The 18,802-nt window shown below is 35.5% G+C and overlaps 1 protein-coding gene across 1 annotated transcript in view; it reads left to right on the top strand.

Annotated features, from left to right (window-relative positions):
• NUP153 (nucleoporin 153) overlaps positions 1 to 18,802 on the top strand; it is an 86,544-nt gene that overhangs the window by 785 nt on the left and 66,957 nt on the right. The gene's annotated exons all lie outside the window — the stretch shown is intronic.

Genomic DNA, 18,802 nt, shown 5'->3' with positions numbered 1-18,802 from the left:
GTGCCCACATCTTCCCCAATACACTTCTGTCTTCCCTAACACTCATAACAGCCATCTCTCTCTCTTTTTCTCTCTCTCTGCCTCCATCTTTTTCTCTCTTTTTCCCTTTCTCTCCCTTTTTCCCTCTTTCTCTCAGTCCCCCCCTACCCCAACTGTGCACCTTTTTTTTCCCAGTGTCCCTACACTGTGTTACATTCTTCTCCAGGACACTTCTCTCTTTCCCATCACACAACCCCACTATACCCCCTTCTTCCCAATATACTTCTGTCTTCCCCAACACACACCACACCTGGGTTCTTATCTTCCCCAACATATACAAAACACCCCCCATCACAACACACACTGTGCCCCCCAACTTCCCTGATACACATATCTGACTTCACCCAACACACCTCCAGCTGAATCCATCTTTCTTTCCTTACACACTCATCTCTCTTGAAACACACCTCCCCCTACACACAAACATACACCCACACTCTCATCTTCCCTTATACAGGGTAGTTAACTGATTTCCTACACATCACATCTATGCCACACACTCATTTCCCCATACACACCTGTCTTTTACACATGCACACCCACAGCTTCCACTTCACACGTGCCTCCTCTCTTACACACCTACCTACATCTACTTCTACACAAATGCATATCTTCCCTCATATGTGCATATGAGTGCATGTACGCACACCCGCACATGCATTCACGTATAACTGGGGCATATATGGGGATCTCTAGAGCCAGGGGTGGCATGAACTCATCAGGCTACTGTGTGTGATGTGTTAGGGCTACTGCCAGCCACACCATGTCCTGATATGTACCTTGGTCTGGGGTATTCTGAGTGAATTAGTTAATGGTTGTTTGTATTTGCAGACTTTGTTTCCTTTTTGGGGGTGAAGGGAAGAGGGGTGTGTATGGGAGGGAATAGATATTAGGGTGGAATGGGAAGTTGTCTCAGACTCATTATGTCTTGTCCTCCAGGGATACAAAGGGAAGTAAAGGAAAGGGCTGAATTAATTTGGTGGGATGGCTCACTTTGTAGCCCCACATCTCTTGGGATTGATGGTTTTGCTTCATGTATTTGTTTTCTTTGTAATTCTGTCCCTATTTTAAAAGTCCTTAGATCTCATAAGAACCCTGGTCCGTGTGGGTCATTCTGGGAGAAGGGTTATAGCCACACTGGTAGTGGGTGCATTTTGAAAATCCCTCTTTTTATGTGTCCTTTATGGGTTGGTCTTTCCTCTGCCTTTACTTTTTTCGGAAATTGGACTTGGCAGTTTTCCAAAGATGATCTAGGCATGTGATTTTGATTTCCGGTGTTCAGATTTTCATTTTGTTGGGGATATTCTAAAAGCTTAGGTTCTTTGCAGTTGGGAGGGGGGAGGTGGGGGACCAGGAAGAGTTAGAGGACAAATAATATATAGTTATATATATAGTTAGCAGTTATTAGGCAACCTTTGTAAAAGAAAATATTAAGGTAGCTAAGCTATCTTAGAAATGACAGTCGATCCATGAAAAGTTACAAGATAAAATTCTTTTTTTTTTTGCTTGAAAGTTAATTAACTTGATTTAATAAGTGATTTACTATTTAATATACTAGTCAGTCAAATGAAATTTTAAATAACTCTTGGTTTCAATGCCTACTGTTGAAATGATCAGATCAATATATTAGATTGCCTTATTCCAGATAATAAAAATAATTGGTATTTATATATTGCTTTAAAGTTTTCAAAGAAATATGCATACATTATTTACTTTGACTCATAACAGCCCTGTGAGGATAGTACAAAAAGGTGGTAGAGTAGATTTTGCCCATTTTACAGAGGAGGAAACTTGAGATTCAGAAATTGTGACTTACTAGACCCCATCTAAGTCCAGTACTATATACTATCCTACTTCTCAAATGATTTGGAATACTAAACTTATGTTTAATAACATTTCTTATGATTGAAAAACCTACAGATTATTTTCCTAAACACTGGTTTGTAGAAAACATAAATTTGGGGGTATTACCAGTTACAATTTGTATTTCTAATTCTTATTGCTTCTTTCCAATTAAATATTCACAGGTCTTGGAATTCATTCTCTTACCTTTAGTTTTTTCCCCTTAGGCATTTGCAGAAAATGCTTGATTGCCAGATATCATTTGGAAGATCAATGTGCTTTGTCAGGGAGTCTGAATTTCAATCCCGACTCAGAGGCCTCTAACTCTCAGTTTGAGCATAGACAATCACTGAAATTGAGCATCAGTCTCCTCTTCTATAGACTAGGGAGAGGAATACTTAGATTGTGTTTTGATCAGAAGAAGGATTGTTGTGTGGACAAAATAAAGCTATGTTACCTAGAAAGATGTTACACCGATAAACAAAATATCTATTCATTAATCTATATTAGTATTGATCAGACTGTTTTAGGGGAGAAATGACACTACTGTGTCATCAATTGCAAATAGAAATGGAGACCATTAGAGTTGCATCCTCAGAAAACCAAATGTGTTTTTGGATTTTTTTTTTTTAATTAAAACATCAACATAACAAAATCAAATAGGAATTACATTTTAATTTGAGTGTTGTGGGCCTTGTGTTTGACACATATGCTGTACAACAACAAAGGCAAAGATTTTTTTATTGGTAAATTTTGTCTTAAAATCAACAAAGCCAAACACATTTATAATAACCCAAAATAATTAAGTAAAACAATACAAAGATGTGATCGTATAAAGTCATTGTTCGCTTTCGTTATTTACCATTTGTTAAAGGAAAAGAAGGCTGTGGGTTCTTATAATCTGATAAGGTACTATCAACCTACATACACCATACTAAACCTGAGTTTTGTTGCTTTTCAGTGGTTGTAGTCAGTGAGTATATTGATTCTTTTGGTTCTGTCTTGTTCTGTATCTACTCATATGTCTTTGAATTTGTGAATTTGTCGTGGTGATATTCTAATATATCCATATACCACAATTTATTTGACAAGTCCCCAGTCCTTTAGCAGGTTTCCAACTTTTGTTATAAATAGGGCTTCTGTTAATATTTTAATCCAAATAAAACATCTTTTCTTTCTTTCATTAACCTAAACTTAAGATAATACTTACTAATGGAATTGCTGAGTCAAAAACCTTATTTTAAGGACATTTCAATGAAAATCATAATTCACAAGATTTCAGCACTTATCACAAATATGCATGTGCCAAACTGCCTTAAGACAGATCAATTTAGAAAGCATATGGCTTTTGGAAGAATTATAAATTATAGGTTTAGAGCTGGAAGGGACAATTAGAGGCCATCTAATCCAACCACTCATTTTACAGAGGAGGAAACAGGTCTAGATCAGTTTAGTGATTTGTTAAAGGTCACACAATGTATAGTGGCAGACCAGGATTACAACTCAGGTTCTATGATATCAGATCAGTATTCTTTGTACTGTACCAGACTACTTAATCTTGAAATCAATTTTGACTGACAAATTGGTTTGTCCAAAGAAAAGGCTTATAAGCAATTAGTAAATACATGTGGGTGTATATACATATATGTTTAAATGAGTTACTATAGAAAATGTTCCATGTCCCCTCTTCCTTCCTCACCTCTTCCTTTTTATGAATATAGTTAGAGGTAATCTGAGTGTATGGAAAGAGACCTGGGGTTAGAATTGAGACCTGGGTTCATATCCTGCAGAAGCCACTTAATAGCCCTGTGATAGTGACCCAAGTAACTTAACTGAGTTAAGTCTTTCTTATATTCTCATTTGTAAAATGTTAATTTGTCTCCCTGCCTTTTAAAAGTTGCTTGAAACAATGTATGTATAAAAGTTTTCTAAACAGAGAAGAAAACATGTAGTTGCTTAGTATTAAAATTTGCAGGTCCCCAACTTAAAACAAATGGAGTGCAGAAAATGAACAATGAAAAGGTTAAAGTCTCCCTTCACCTTTTAGATTATTTTGGTACTAAGTGGTAAGTATTACTTCAACTAGATACTGAATAGTGATTGAAGAAAGAAAGGTGTAGTGAATGAGCATTTCAACTTTCAAATGTCAGTTTTACCTTAAATTTAGGACACTTGAAGATATTCTGTAGCTTCTTTCTTTGGTTCTTGTTGGTATTTTTCAGATGTGTGGACTACCTGCATTGTCCTTTTGGGGCTGGCAACTGTGAATGTGTGGTAGCTGTTGCTGAATCATCATGAATAGCAAGATGCTTCATGACATGACATGATTTGTGGAATTTTTTACTCAGTGATGAAATCTAGTTAGGAGTTTTGGGGTTTCTAGACAGATGTGGGAAGTTTAGTAAGTATGTTGATGTGTTCTGGTGATGGGATGTCCAATGAAAGGATAATTGTTACTTGTTTTCAGTTGGCCTATGTGATTTTCGTTTTTATGTTCAGTAGACACAGCCCAACTATTGTAGAGAATGTTGAGTGTTTTTAATGTGTTTGTTGTAATTTTCTGCCTTTAAACCATGTGAGAACTCCCAACTTGTTGCCTAGCCCTACATATAAGACCTTTTTTCTGTTTGGTATTTTCTCCACTGCATTTACATATTATTCTATCTTTGATTAGGTTGAAATTCCCAAGGACTGTTTTGGTCCATTTATGAGCGGACAAAGTAGCTCATTTAGAGGTGCACAATGGCTTAGGTACAAGTTGGTACACACTTTGTCTGTTCTTAGCTTTGGCCAATTGCACTTAAAAGGTGGTGGTGTTTTTTGTTTTTTTTTATCACTGAAGTTCTTGTGATTTGTGTGGTCCTTTTCCATTTCTAAGGTCCTTTTGTTGTAAACTACCAGGCCCCTTATCTGGATAGCTCCAGTACATCTGTTACCTCATTGATATTGTTGCTCCATTGAAGATCTTGGTCCAGTCATACCTGCTCATCTTCCCATAAATTCCTTTTAGGATGGGGAAGGGTATCTTCTTTGAGTTCTTTTGACATTACTTTGGATGCCCTTGGAACATTCCTGCTCTTGATAAAAACTATCCGTGGGTTTTCTAAAAGCTGTCTCTTAACCTATTGCTGCTTAAAGACCATTCATTATAAATGTGAAATTATAATATAACAAAACTAGAGCCCTTAAGAAATATGGAGGGGACCCTATTACATGGTTGCAGAAGAGTGGAATTTGAATTACTGCCCTTTATATGGTGTGTTTCAATGATCTCATACTACTGCTATTGGGTCATCTTGTTCTGGAAGGCTTTTCCTTCTCCTTGTAATTTGTGATTCTAGGATCCCATATGTTTCATTAAAAAGCCAAGCAGTTAAGATGGCAGAATTTCCAAGGGAGGTTGAGTAGGGGGGATTGCTATTATTCTTATGATGTCTTGTATATAAAAAATTGGTATATTCTCTATAAATAATCAAAAATTGGTATATCCTAGTAGATAAATATTATTTTTTGAATCTCCTCCAAAGTGAAAATTAAATTGTTTTGTGAAGGTAATGTGTGAGGATTGGGAAAACTAAAACTTTTCAGTTCTTACTAAGCAATACAGACAACTCAACATCTTTCTAAGTGAACGAATATGTTAAATTTGTCTTTTCGGGTTTTCTTTTTCCTGGATACTAGTGATTCTTTGGGCAGGAATTGGTTTGTCTATATTTCCTGCATGAATAGGTGTCTAATAATTGATTGTTGAATTGGTGTCAGTGGTTATTGAGGGATAAATTAGAAGAGGTTGACATAAAATTGAACTCTCTTAGCATTTAAGCTACCTCTGGCCAAATTTGTCTTCCTTTAAAAAAAAAATGCTGTACTGAGCAGATGAGATTTTTGAATTATTTTCTAAATTCCTTCAAGTTAGTTGTGTGTTCTGATTTTATTTCTCTTAAAGCAGTGGTTGTGTTGGAGTTTTAAAGTGGAGGATTCCAGAGCAACTCTCACATTTGGCAAATACTATTCTAGGTTTGGAGTTTATAAATATTATACATCCTTTATTAGCCTATTCTGCTCCCTCATCCAAAGTAGAAAGAACAAGTTCTGATTGGTGTGTCTGTTGTCAGAATACTAACCTAGCTGCTTTTGGGAGAGCTCACCGTGAATCTTAAGATGATTATTGATTTTTTTACAGGGGGACTACAGCAACTCTTTTTTTTCTTTTTCCTTGCTTTTTTGGAGAGGGGAAAGCCTGGCAATTGGGGCTGACTTGCCCAAGACCACATGGCTAGTAAGTGTTAAGTGTCTAAGGCTGCATTTGAACTGGGGTCCTCCTGACTCCATGACCGGTGATCTATTTACTGTGCCATCTACCTACCCCTGACTGCAACAAGGAAGGTTGCTGTGAAGGACTCAACACTGATGAAATTATAGATCGTTCAAGTATATGTTATGTATGCATACAACACCTGGCTGAAATTCTAAAATGCTTAGGTAGTAGTGATTAATTTTAATTTTTATATTAAAAATTGATTCTTTTTAATTTAATATTTAAATTTAATAATTGTTTAATTTAATAATTAATTTTAAAGAAAAACAATAATACAGATAGCATTCTGAAAATGAGCCTATATATATGAATATATATACTTAAAAATTGGACATGTTTTACTGATTAAAGGATGGAGAATTGTGATGAGTTTTTAAGGACTTACCATTTGAGTGCTAAATGAGACCGTTATTATATAAATGTAGATGTTGAGAAAATGCTCAAATTCTAGTTTCCTAGCCTTATTTCTTTTTTGTAATTATGTATCTTTGTGGTAGATGTGAGTGAAGACAGGCTATAGGGGAAGAAAAGGATGACATTAAAAATTCTTGTCATAAGGAGACCTTCAAAAAAGTCACTTGGGTAAAGAGTAGGGGAGATTTATTTGAAGTTTAGAAGGTAGTGAGAAAAGGACTGAGAGGAAACAAAGAGAACAGGTAGAGTCTACAGATGAGTATATGTAAGTAAGTAAGATGAGTAGAAAGAATTAAGAACAACATTGAAGTCCAGGGCATACTGCCCCAGAACCGTAAGATGAAGCTAGTATTTGATATGACAGATTGATTGAATACATGAAATTATTTGAAAAAAGAAATTGTGTGTGCCAAAAAAAATAATGATGTCATTTAGTGTAGATTAAATCAAAGAAAAGGAATATCAGGGTTTTCTTAAAGTAAGAGGAAGCCAAGTGGAGAGAATTGGTGATGGACAGAATAAGCTTTGTATTTAAATATTGGAGAACCTGAGAAATAGTATCAATTACACCAAAGTTGTAAATTATTGGGAAGCAATTTAGAGGAAACATTTGTCATTTCTTACTATATTTAAAGTTGATATTATTAGTCTTAGATGTGTAAAGGAAAGCAGGAACAAAAACATAGATTAGAGAGTGTGTTTCACTCATTTTAAATTGTCCTAATTAATCTTAATACCTTTTAAAAATTTTTGTTTTTCAAGTAATAAGTATTTAAAACAAAAAAACATCCCAAACTAATCCCTCAGTACATATCTACATAGTCTAGTAAAACATATTCCCACATTAGTTGTCAGAAAAAGTGTCTTTGTACATTTAAAATCTATCACCTTAGTTCATTTAAATGTGAAATTCTTGTATTATATATGAAAGTTAAATGACTGTTTCGAAATAGTTACCAATTCATTTTCATTAAGTGGCACCAAGAAGAGAAGCTAAATAGTGGCATTACAGTGGAAAGATTATTCCATTTCTAGAGTATAAGGTGGTGAATATTTTAAAAGTTAAGATATTATTCAAATTTTACCAAAAATGTATTTTCCATTGAGAATCTCCAAGAAGTTCTTAAACATCGAAGCTCCTTTTGACAGCTCAGCTATGCTTTTAAATCGCTAGAATTTAAATATAGTTGTTAAAATATTTCATATAGTGAAGCAACAAAGATAATTTAAGAAATGAAAAAATTTCAGTGCTGTTGTGCTTGTCTTAGAGTCACCTAGTAAATCTTGTTAAGGGAATGTAAAATCAAACATTCGTATTTAAGAGATAGATTTATGCATTGATAATCTTCATTTCTAATTCCTTGTCAAGGTGTCTTCTTTCCTTTATAACTCTCTAAGTATTTTGTCATTGTATTATGCAGTTGTTTTGATTTTATAATTTATAATGTAGTTATTTATCTCTAGCTTATCACCCTTACTAGATTTTAAACTCCCTGAAGATACCATCTTTGTTCTGTTCATATGTGTACCCCTGACACCAAACTCTGTGAACTTGACCTTAATGGTTATTTAAAACTTATTTGTTGAATGAAATTGTTTCAGACTGGTATGGAGCAGGAAATATTGAATTTGGAATGAGAATATCTGAACTTGAGTTTGAAGTTTAGACATTTTCTATTTGTATGACAATGGTCATAATGCCTTGCATATATATTAATTTGTCACTATGTTTTTATAAGGAAAGAATTTGTAAATCTAAAAACACTGTATAATTATGAGCTGTATGTTACTCAACAGTAAGTCCATAGGCATTTGTTAATCAGTTTTTTCTTTCTCTTTTTCTCTTCATACAAGCACACATGTTAGGCATTTTGCTATCAAGGGATATAAAGATACTAATAATGTATTATTTATGTTATTTTAATCTAGGTTATGGATTGAGGTCTGTTTAATTGTTAACACTTAATTACTGGCATTAAAATTTGTAAAGTGCTTTACATGCACTCTCCTTTGAACAAAAGTCTTGTGAGGCAGGTACAGTGGATGATATTTTCATTTTATAAATATGGAAATTGAAGCTCATGTTAAGAGACTTGCCTGTAGCCACATAGTTGAAAATTTTCAGTAGCCATATTTGAACCGAAGTTCTCCTGACTCCAGATTCAGCGCTGTAGCCTCTGTGCTATATAATATCGATAAACCTAGACTTAAAGGCTTGAACTTTTAAATCACTCATGCAGAGTTTTATGAAGCTAATGGTTCATTTGTGGTCCTCAACCCACTTAACTTGAATATCCTTCATAGACTAAAACTAGTGAGTATTCAGTAATAAATATTTGTTGTTATATATTTCCAACTATTGATTCTGTTAGCCTTTTGAAGGAAAACAGTCACTTTTGAACCAAATGAATTTTTGAACTTTTAAAACTCTCAATTCCTAATTAGGATCATGGTATCATTATGTTATATGGACTTTGCTTTAATAACTGTATTAACATATTTTAAATAATATTTAATTTTTTCCCAATTGCTTATACAAAAGATTTCTTAAATTCATTTAAAAAAATTTTGAGTTTAAAATTATTTCCCTTTCTTCCTCCCTCCCTGAAACAGCAAGCAATTTGATATAGGTTATACATTTGCAGTCATGCAAAATATATTTCCATATAATCATGTTGTAAAAGGAGATACAGACCAAAAAAACAAAACCTACCCCTCCACCCCCCAAAAACAATAAAAATAAAGAAATTTAAAAATAGTGTGCTTCAATTTGTATTCAGACTCCATTAGTTCTTTCTCTGGATGTGGTTAGCATTTTTCATCATGAATCCTTTGTAATTGTTTTAGTTTATTTTATTACTGAGAATCTCAATGACTATTCACTGTTGATCACTGTGCAGCATCACAGTTATTGTGTGTTCTCCTGGTTCTGCTCATTTCACTTTGCGCCAGTTTGTGTAAGTCTTTCCAGGTTTGTTTGTTTTTTTTTTTAAATCAACCTCCTCATCATTTATTATAGCACAGTAGTATTCCCTTAAAATCATATACCGCAACTTGTATAGCCATTTTCCAGTTGATGGGTATCTTTTCCATTTCCAATTCTTTGCTACTACAAAAAGAGCTGCTATAAATATTTTTGTACAAATAGGCTCTTTTCTCTCTTTCTCTTCCCTCTCCCCCCATCTCTGTTTCATCTTTCTGGAATTTTTAGTAGTGGTATTGCTGGATCAAAGGGTTTACACAGGTTTGTAACCTTTTGGACTAAATTTGTTAATTTCAATTAACTTTTTTTTAGTTGATTGGCTAGGATTCTCTAAATATGCCATCATGTCATTGGCAAAGAGTGATAGTTTATTTCCATTCCTTATTTCCATTTTAATTCCTAACATTTGTTTTTCTTCTCTTATTGCCATATCTAACATTTCTAGTACAGTATTGAATGATATTGGGGATCATAGGCATCCTTGTTTTACCCCTGATCTATTTGGGAAAGCTTCTAGTTTTTCTCCAGCATTACTTTTTTTTTTTTTTTAAGTCTAATGACCATGGCAAATTTTTCATTGAATTTCATGGTCCTCTGGCTTTGATTGCTTAGGTCTGAAATTTTACACATCTCTTGAAAGTTTGGGAGTCTTATTTTGCAGCTTCATACCTTACACTCCTTCATTGAGCCACAGTGTGGCAAATATCATTACCCTTGTGCTGAAACTTGTTGAAGATAACAAGGATTAATTCTTTTATTTTTGTTTTCTTTAGCATATTCCTCTTTTCCTTGAGTTATTTCTTTAGCTCTCCCTTCTTGCTCTCTTTTTAGGGTTAAGTAATTTATCTGATAGAAAAATTGCTTAAGGTGATCTTGCTTGTATTGAACAACTTTGCATTTGTGGGTTTTATTTTGTTTTTGTTTATTTTCTGAGCGAGCAAGAGTGAATGGGAGACAGTGCTATGACCATTAGGACAACAGAAAATGAAGCAGTGCCAAGGTGAATTAACACTAATTTAGTTAGGCACTACTGTACATCCTACATTCCTAAATGCTTATTTCAGAAATCCATAATTATTATTTTCCTTAGAAATATGTTGTAACAAAATATTTATCTAAGGGAATATACAATGTGGTTTGAATGCAGTATGGATATATATAATAAAAGTACATTGTCATGATGACAGGTGATTGATCCAAGGAATACCTGAGTCTTCTATGTTCTGATGTATTCTTGGCCACTTTCAACATTCCCCAAGAGTATTTAAATTCTAAAATGATCTTCTCACTTTAGACTTTTGCTTCATCACTTTCCAGTAACAACCTAAAGAGAGATGTAGAACCTTAAACCTTTTATTTTCATCTTTCCTCACTTTCCTGTAGCTTCCCAGGGACAGTGTTCTTTGCCTTATTTTTCAGAGATTGTTTTATTGGTTCCCCTAGAGAGGAAAGAAGTTAAAAGATTTGTCCTCTGGCAGTGGGGGTGGGCCAAAGTGATAAATAATTCTCACAGAATGCCTAGGCTTTGTTTTCTTCTTTTCTCCTTTTACTTTGGCTTCAGGTGCCAACTCTGTGCCTGACTTCAGAAGAAAGTTGTGTGGAAGAAGGGGCGGGAGAAAGATGAGCTCATTTAGAAAGAATGATTAAAAAGATGATTTGGAAAGCTTTGGAATAGTGAAGAACACCAGAGATTGAATTTGTTAATAAGAAATTGTGGAAGATTTGAAGCTAAAGCAACTGAGGAGAAGAAAGGACTGAGTTCTGAATGAGGACTGGGTGGAGCATTCAACTTCACAAGTACAACAGTTTTTTGGATGGCCAGACTCAAAAGCACAGTTGTTAGATTGTCAGTATAACAGAAGGTTTACCAGTACAGTAGTAGCCTGTGAATTTGCTCCTGTCCCTGTGCTGTTCAGCATTTTTTGTCAGTGGCTTGGATAAAGGCATAGATGTGATCACATTTACAGATAACATAAACTTTAAGAGATAGTTGATATACTGGTCATAGAGTCAGCATCCAAAATAAAAACTATAGACTTTATATTAGGGGTTCATAACCTGGGTTTATGAACTCTTTTTTTACATTTTCATAACTGTATTTCAATATAATTGTTTTCCTTTGTAATCCTCTTTATTTTATGTGCTTAAAAAACATTTTGAGGAGTCCATAGGTCACTGCCAAAGGAATCCATGACATGAAAAAGATTTAAGAATCTCTGGGCTAGAGCATTGTGCTTCATGTAATGAAATACAATAGAAATGATTATAATTTTTTTATACATAAGTACAAAAAAATCAATTTCACAAGTATAGGATAAAAAGCAGCTCTGAAAGATCTGGAATATTTTGCTGGAAATTGCAAGCATGATGTGTAAGCCAAAAAAAACCCTAATACTCTACTGGGCTTCATTAAAAGAGGTGTCTTTTCTGCCTTTGTCCCGCCACCACTGGAGAATTACGTTCACTTTGGGACACCATGGTTTAAGAAGGACTTTGATAAATTGGAGAGGAACTGGTTGTGTATAACCTGGAGAAGAAAAGACTCCAGGGTAACATAATACCTTTGTTCAAGTATTTGAAGGGGCAAATGAAAAAGAAAAACCTCTTCCAGACAATTAGATTTTTTTTTTGTAAGGCAGTTGGGGTTAAGTAACTTGCTCAAGGTTGCACGGTCAGTTATTATTATTTCACAAGTATCTGAGGCCGGAACCGATCCCTGGTCTCCTGATGCCAGGGGCCGACGCTCTTACTCACTGTGCCACCTGGCCGCCCCTACAATTAGACTTTTCTATGGAATGAATTGCCTTAAGAAGGGGTAATGGGTTCTTCTTCCTTGAAGGTCTTCAATCCGAGGTTAGATGATCACTTGTTGGGTATGTTTTAATGGGAATTTCTTTCATATTTGTCTTGGAAGAACCTTTCAATTCTCACCTATGTTTTTGTGACTTAAGGCAGAGGAGAAGTTGGAAGAGCTTTGTGAGAGAAGAGGGAATTGATGGGTGTGGTTGTCAATGTGCTAAGTAGTGATAGAGATAGTCTAAGTGTTAGTGGGATGCTAATGTGAGGAGAATAAATATGCTGGAGTCACAATTATCCAGAAGTGTTTTTCTAGCAGTTCTGGCTGGCAGTGCTATTAGAAGGAGATATGAAGACAGAGAATTATTTCCCAATAGGGATGGATATTGAAGTTTTTGCAATGCAAAGAGTTTGCATTAAGTTTGCAGTGTTTATATTTTTGTCTCAGTTAAGACTGCTTTTTATGTTCTTCAGAGTCAGTTTTCCTTCCTGTAAGAGAAAGTGAAGGGAATCAGGGTACATGGCTCCGTACATGTTCCTTGTTATCAGGAACAATTTTTTTAAACAGTTTATTTAAAATAAATAAAGATTGTGAAAACCCTCAGGGAAAAGGATCCTGAGATGAGGGTGAGTGATACAAAGTTCGAGGGCAGAAGAATGTCATGCAGAAGGAAAGGTTGTAACCATTTGTAGCAGCAAGCACCCCCAGTGTCCTCAGGGTTTGCTGCCAATACAGGTTCTTGGATCTGCTTTGATAAAGGAAAGCAACTCAAAATGGGTTAACAAGCTTACTTTAATCAGTCAGACATATATCGTTTACCTTGTTCAGGGGAAAAAGGTCAGCACCCCGAACTTCAAAATACACAGACAGAATTATCAAGACAGAAACAGATCAAGTAGACAGCTTTCCAAACTGTCCAAGCATTACATCCATACCAAATCAACATCTGGGTTTTTCAAAGTGGGGGGGGGGCTGGGCTCTGGACAACGGCTTCCCAGAATCCAGATCAAATCACTGAACACTTCTGAAATTGAGCCCCCAAAACAAAGCCTCACATCAGGGCTTATATAGCCTTCTCCTGGCTCAGAGAATGTAACAACCTTATTGACCCACTGGCCAATCAAAAAGTATCTACTGAAAAACAAGCCTCCCACCCCAGGCTCCAGGTGCACTTTAGCCTAGGGGCAGGGAAGATCTTCCAAATTTGCATTCCCATTACACCACTGAACACTTGGGTGATAAAAAAAAAAAAAAACTAATTTGAGCCTTTTAAAGGATAAATTGGATACTTTGAGGAGGAGGCATTTGTCATGTAAGCACAAAGTGCTATTAAATGCTAGATCATCCAGTAAAAATCAGAGAAAAAACAATTTATGGAAATCTCTGACTACCTGGTGAAAGATACTAAGGTAGGTATTTGTTAACAATGGGAGAAATAAATATCCCTTTCTAAGATTAGTGAACATTTAAGAACTTTCTCTGCTAGATGCAGTACTAAACATTGCCAATACAAACAAAGAAAGGCAAAACATAGTACCTGCTGTCAAAGGACTCAGTCTAATGAAGGACACCACAAAAGGCTTCCTGAAGGTGATAAGATTTTAGCTAGGACTTGAAGCTGGGGTGAAGAGAATGGGGGAGAGTATTCCAGGTATGTAGGATCCAGTGCAAATGCCTACCTAGGCTTGGTAGATGGAATGTGGTCTTGTTTAAGTGTCAGTGGATCACAAAATGGGGAGAGCAGGGTTGGGGTGAAGAGGAAGTTAAGATTTAGAAAGACTATGGATACATATACTTTGCCCAGAAAGCCTTGTTAAAGATTATGAAGTTTTAAACAAAAACACTTGGAGACATTAGAAGAATGGGTAGTGTTTTCTTCAGAGCTGTTTATTGAAGGCTATGGATTTGGAAATAAAAAGCATATTTAGGAAATGCACAGCCAATCAGTTTAGAAGATGATGTCTGAGAATAGAAATTGAATTTCTGGATAATAGATATTTTAAGCTGTATCAATTACAGGTTTCCTAAGGCAAGGATGGAGTGCAGCTAACAAGGATTGATAAATATGTACTTGAATGATGTCTTTCAAACCACTTGTAAAAGGTTTTTTAATGTTATTGTTTTGTAAAAACATCACAGTCATCTTCTATTCCGCTCATTTCAAAATATGTCTTGCAAATAAAATCAGAAGGCATTTAAAAACTGAAAAAGGAAGAAAGCTATGTAGATCTACCAAGCTAGATAAAAAAGTAGCTGCTATATAGAAGAAGAGTAGCAGTTGACACACCCAGTAATTCACAGAAAACATCTAAGAAAGAAGCCAGCAGTTAATATTCCTGTCTTCAGATTTTAATAGAAATGTATAAAGTCTTGCTAGCAAGCAAGATAAACTAGAGATTTTAAATCAAGGAGGTAAATTTGAAGTTATGTATATGACTAAACCTTAATGGGATGAAATAAAGAATTAGAAAACTAGTTCTGGGCGAGTATAACTTATTCAGAATAGGATGGCAGAGTAACATTGTTAAGAAGGTTTACTCATCTAGGAAAATTTAGGAACCAAAGAGGGATGACTTATTTGGGTGAAGATCATAGGAAACATAAATAACAATGCGATTGTTCACCTGGAGAAAAAAGGAAGAAGATGGTTCAGGAAGCATCACAATGGTGGTTTAGAGGCAATAGAATGTAAGTTCTTTGAGGGTAGAGACTGTCTTTTGTCAGGCACTGGGTTGTTTACTAAATGTTGATTTATTATATAGAAGTCTTGTGGGACTAGAAATCTGACAGGTTTTTTTTTTTCATAATGTGAGGTAATCAGCATTGGAAAGAAATATTTTGGAAGAATTTTATTTTTCTAAACTTCAACACCAAATAAAATAGATATTTCTGTTTATGTAGTAAAACAGGAAGGAGAACTGTACACAAAACTCTGAATCTGTTACATATAGCTTGCTTTTCTTTTAAAATTTAATGTGTGCCTTTCAAAGCGATTTGAAAGGGAGAGGGAGGACCTGGGTTCTAATTCCCACCCCCAGAGCAGAATAAGAGAGAAGTTGGGATGCAAGTTCATGAAGAAAGCAGTAGTCCAGGGTGGAGCTTATGGTCGGTCCTTTTTCATATTCATATATATATATATATATATGTATATGTAATATAAAGGTGTTTTACTTCCTGTTGTTGGCTATAATGTTCTTATTGTTTCACCACTTCCAAATTTATACTATGTGGTGCACAGGGAGTCAGAGTCTTATTTAAATCTTAGCTTTCTTAAATTATTTTAAAATTTACAGTTCTTGTACCTGTCTGGGTTCAGATTCTTCAAACTGAATTTATCTGTGGGTTCATTTTGTATTGAGGCCAAATGCAGGAGGTCAAATAAGATACCAATTTACCAGATTGCATTTAATTCTTTTTTGCTTTTTTTTTTGGAGGGCAGTTGGGTTTAAGTAACTTGCCCTAGGTCCCAAGGCTAGTTTTTGTGTGTGTGTTAAGTGTCTGAGGCAGGATCTGAACTCAGGTCTACCTGGCTCCAGAGCTGGTGCTCTACTCACTGCGCCACCTAACCACCCCAAAACTTAATTATTTTTTGAAGGGGGTTATTAAACTAGTAGATCAGGTAGATAAAGGGAATGCTCTAGACCCAGTTTTAAGCATTTAAATAGTATCTACTCAGTGCCAATCACTGTCCTAAGCACTTTTAATAAATCCTCAGTTGTTCCTCATAACAAACCTGGGGGGTAGGTGCTAATAATAGCTAATAGTAGCACCTACGTCTCAGTGTTGTATCAAAGTATTTGATAAATTCCCAAATGCTGTTCTTGTAAAAAGATGGAGAGACATGGGCCCTAGACAATATAGCGTTAGATGAATTCTGAAGTGGTTGCTAATAATAGCACCTACTTCTCAGGGTGTTGTGAGGAAAAAATGAGATAATATTTGAAAGTGCTTTTTAAACCTTAAAGAGCTACATAAATACTAATTATTATTAAGACAGCCAAAAACTAATGTATTCTGTTAGGTTAAGAGAGTCTGATTCCCAAATTAAGGCAATAGCCCTTCTGTATTCTGCTCTGATCACACCAAGTCTGGAAAATTTTGTACAATCCTAGATGCTATGTTTTATTTTAGGAACATATAAACTTAAATATAAAATAAAAGAAAAAAGCATATCATGTGCACAGCTGAATGTAAGAAAAGATTCAAAATATATAGTGATAAATTTCCATTTCAAGAAAGATTGTATAATAAATACTATGCAACGTGTTGAGAGCTGTCCATCTTTGCTTCCTTGTAAGTTTTCTTTTGTTCTCTGCTATACACTTTTTACTTTGTCCTTTTTCCCTCTCTCCCCACGGAGGCTACAGTTAAGCACAGACACACACACACACACACGCCCTTTCCTAAAAAATTCAACTTCTGATCTTTTATATTTCTGCATATCTCATTTCTTATCCCTCTTAACTCTTTTACTTACTTCTACTCACTCCCTTGCCCTCTGATTATTTAACCTACCTCCCCCTCCATGGATCCCTTGCTTATCCATTTCCATAAATCAAAACATCCTTCTATATCCCCCTTGGACCTATTCCCTCACCCTCTCCTCTAAAGATCCCTCCCTTAAAGGGGGGGGTGGTTTGCAGCTAGGTGGTGCCGTGAATAGAGCGCCAGCTCTGGAGTCAGGAGGGACCTGAGTTCAAATCCAGCCTCAGATATTTAACACTAGCCATGAGATCTTGGGCAAGTCACTTAGCCCTAATTGCCCTGCATTCCCCCTCCAAAAAAACAAACAAAATATCCCTCTCTTATTGCCTCCTCCCTCCTCAATCTTAAACATTTTACATACATAAAAGCAATCTGTCCTTATTGAGTCCCTTGTAATTAGTCTTTGATATATTTCTTATCTTATATTAATCTTATATTTCTCTTAGCTCTTCTCATATGTCAAATCTTTTATTTAGTTTAAGTTTTTTAAGTTTAGGATTCTGCTTGGCTTTTCTGGGCATATCTTCAGTTCTTTTGCTCTTTGATATATAGTGTTCTAAGATCTATGGTCTTTTAGGGTTGCTGCTTCTAGGTCTTGTGCAGTTCTAATTGTGGCACCACCATATTTGATCTGTCTTTTTCTTGTTGTGCATAATATTTTCTTCTTGAGCTGGGGGTTTTGGAATTTGACCATAATATTCCTGTGGGTTTTCTTCATAGGATCTTTTTCAGGTGATGATTGGTGGATTTTTTTTTTTCTATTTCTGGTTTCCCTTCTTGGTCTAATACTTCAGGACAGTTTTCTTTAATTATTTCTTGTATTATTGTATTTTTTAAAATCATAGCTTTCAGGTAGTCTTGATTATTCTTATGTTTTCTCTTCTTGATCAGTTCTCCAGATCAGTTCTTTTTCTTATGAGATTTTTTTTACATTCTCTAGAAGAGAATTTTTTCATTCTTTATATTTTGTTTTATTATTTCTTGATCTTTTATAACTTTGCTGGCTTCCCCTTGACCAATTCTGATTTTCAAGGAATCATTTTCTTCCTGTAAGATTGTGGATCTCCTTTTCTAATTGGTTGACTCTCTTTTCATAATCTTTTTTTCCTGGATTGTTCTTCATTTAGTTTTTTTCCTCATTCTCTCATTTTATTTTTAAAGTCTTCTTTTAAGTTCTTCTATGAATTCTTTTTGGACAGGTGACCATTTGATGTTACTTTTTAGGATAGAAGAGGGTTTCTTTGCTTCTGTATGCTCTAAAGACGAACCCTGGTCTTCTCTATTCCCACAGTAACTCTCTATGTTTGGATTCTTTGTTCTTTGCCTCTGCATTTTCAAAAATTTGTTTGTAATAGCTTAGTTTTTGTAATCACCTTTAGTCTTGGAGTATGGGGTGTGGTTCCTCTAGCCTCAGATCCTCTTTCAGTTCTCCCCTATGGCCTGGATCCTAAACCAAGATCTCCAGCCTCCTGTAAGTATCCATAGCTAATGGCATCCCTGCCCCATTACCTCTGCATTCACCCCAGCATGGGCTGGTTCCTTCCCCCAGCACAGCTGGGTCTGGTGTCAGCAGAGGTTCCCTCAATCTCCAACACCCTTCATTGTCCAAGGGGGAGGAGGGGTGAGAGTGGTGGTGGTAGAAGTTCCTGGGGCTGGGACTAAGTGTAATGTAATGCCAAAAGAAGGCAACTTCCCAGGTTCAAAATACCAGCATAGGTGCTCTCTATTTTTTTTCAGTGACAAACCAAGAACAGAGAAGATCAAAACATGACATCATTCAAAATACAGCATTTACTAAGTGTGATTAAATAATCTCCAAGTACTACCCCACCCCAGGACTTTCCAATCATTCAATCAATTACAAAGTCCCTGTTCTAAATACTACTCCACCCCTAGGCTATACCTTCATTTGGTCCACCACAAA

The sequence above is a fragment of the Petaurus breviceps genome, unplaced genomic scaffold, assembly GCF_028583685.1.
Source record: "Petaurus breviceps papuanus isolate PSGF00001 unplaced genomic scaffold, PetGlider_PUasm1.0 190, whole genome shotgun sequence".
NCBI classification, from domain to species: domain Eukaryota; kingdom Metazoa; phylum Chordata; class Mammalia; order Diprotodontia; family Petauridae; genus Petaurus; species Petaurus breviceps.
This window is presented reverse-complemented; position numbering and strand designations above follow the sequence as displayed.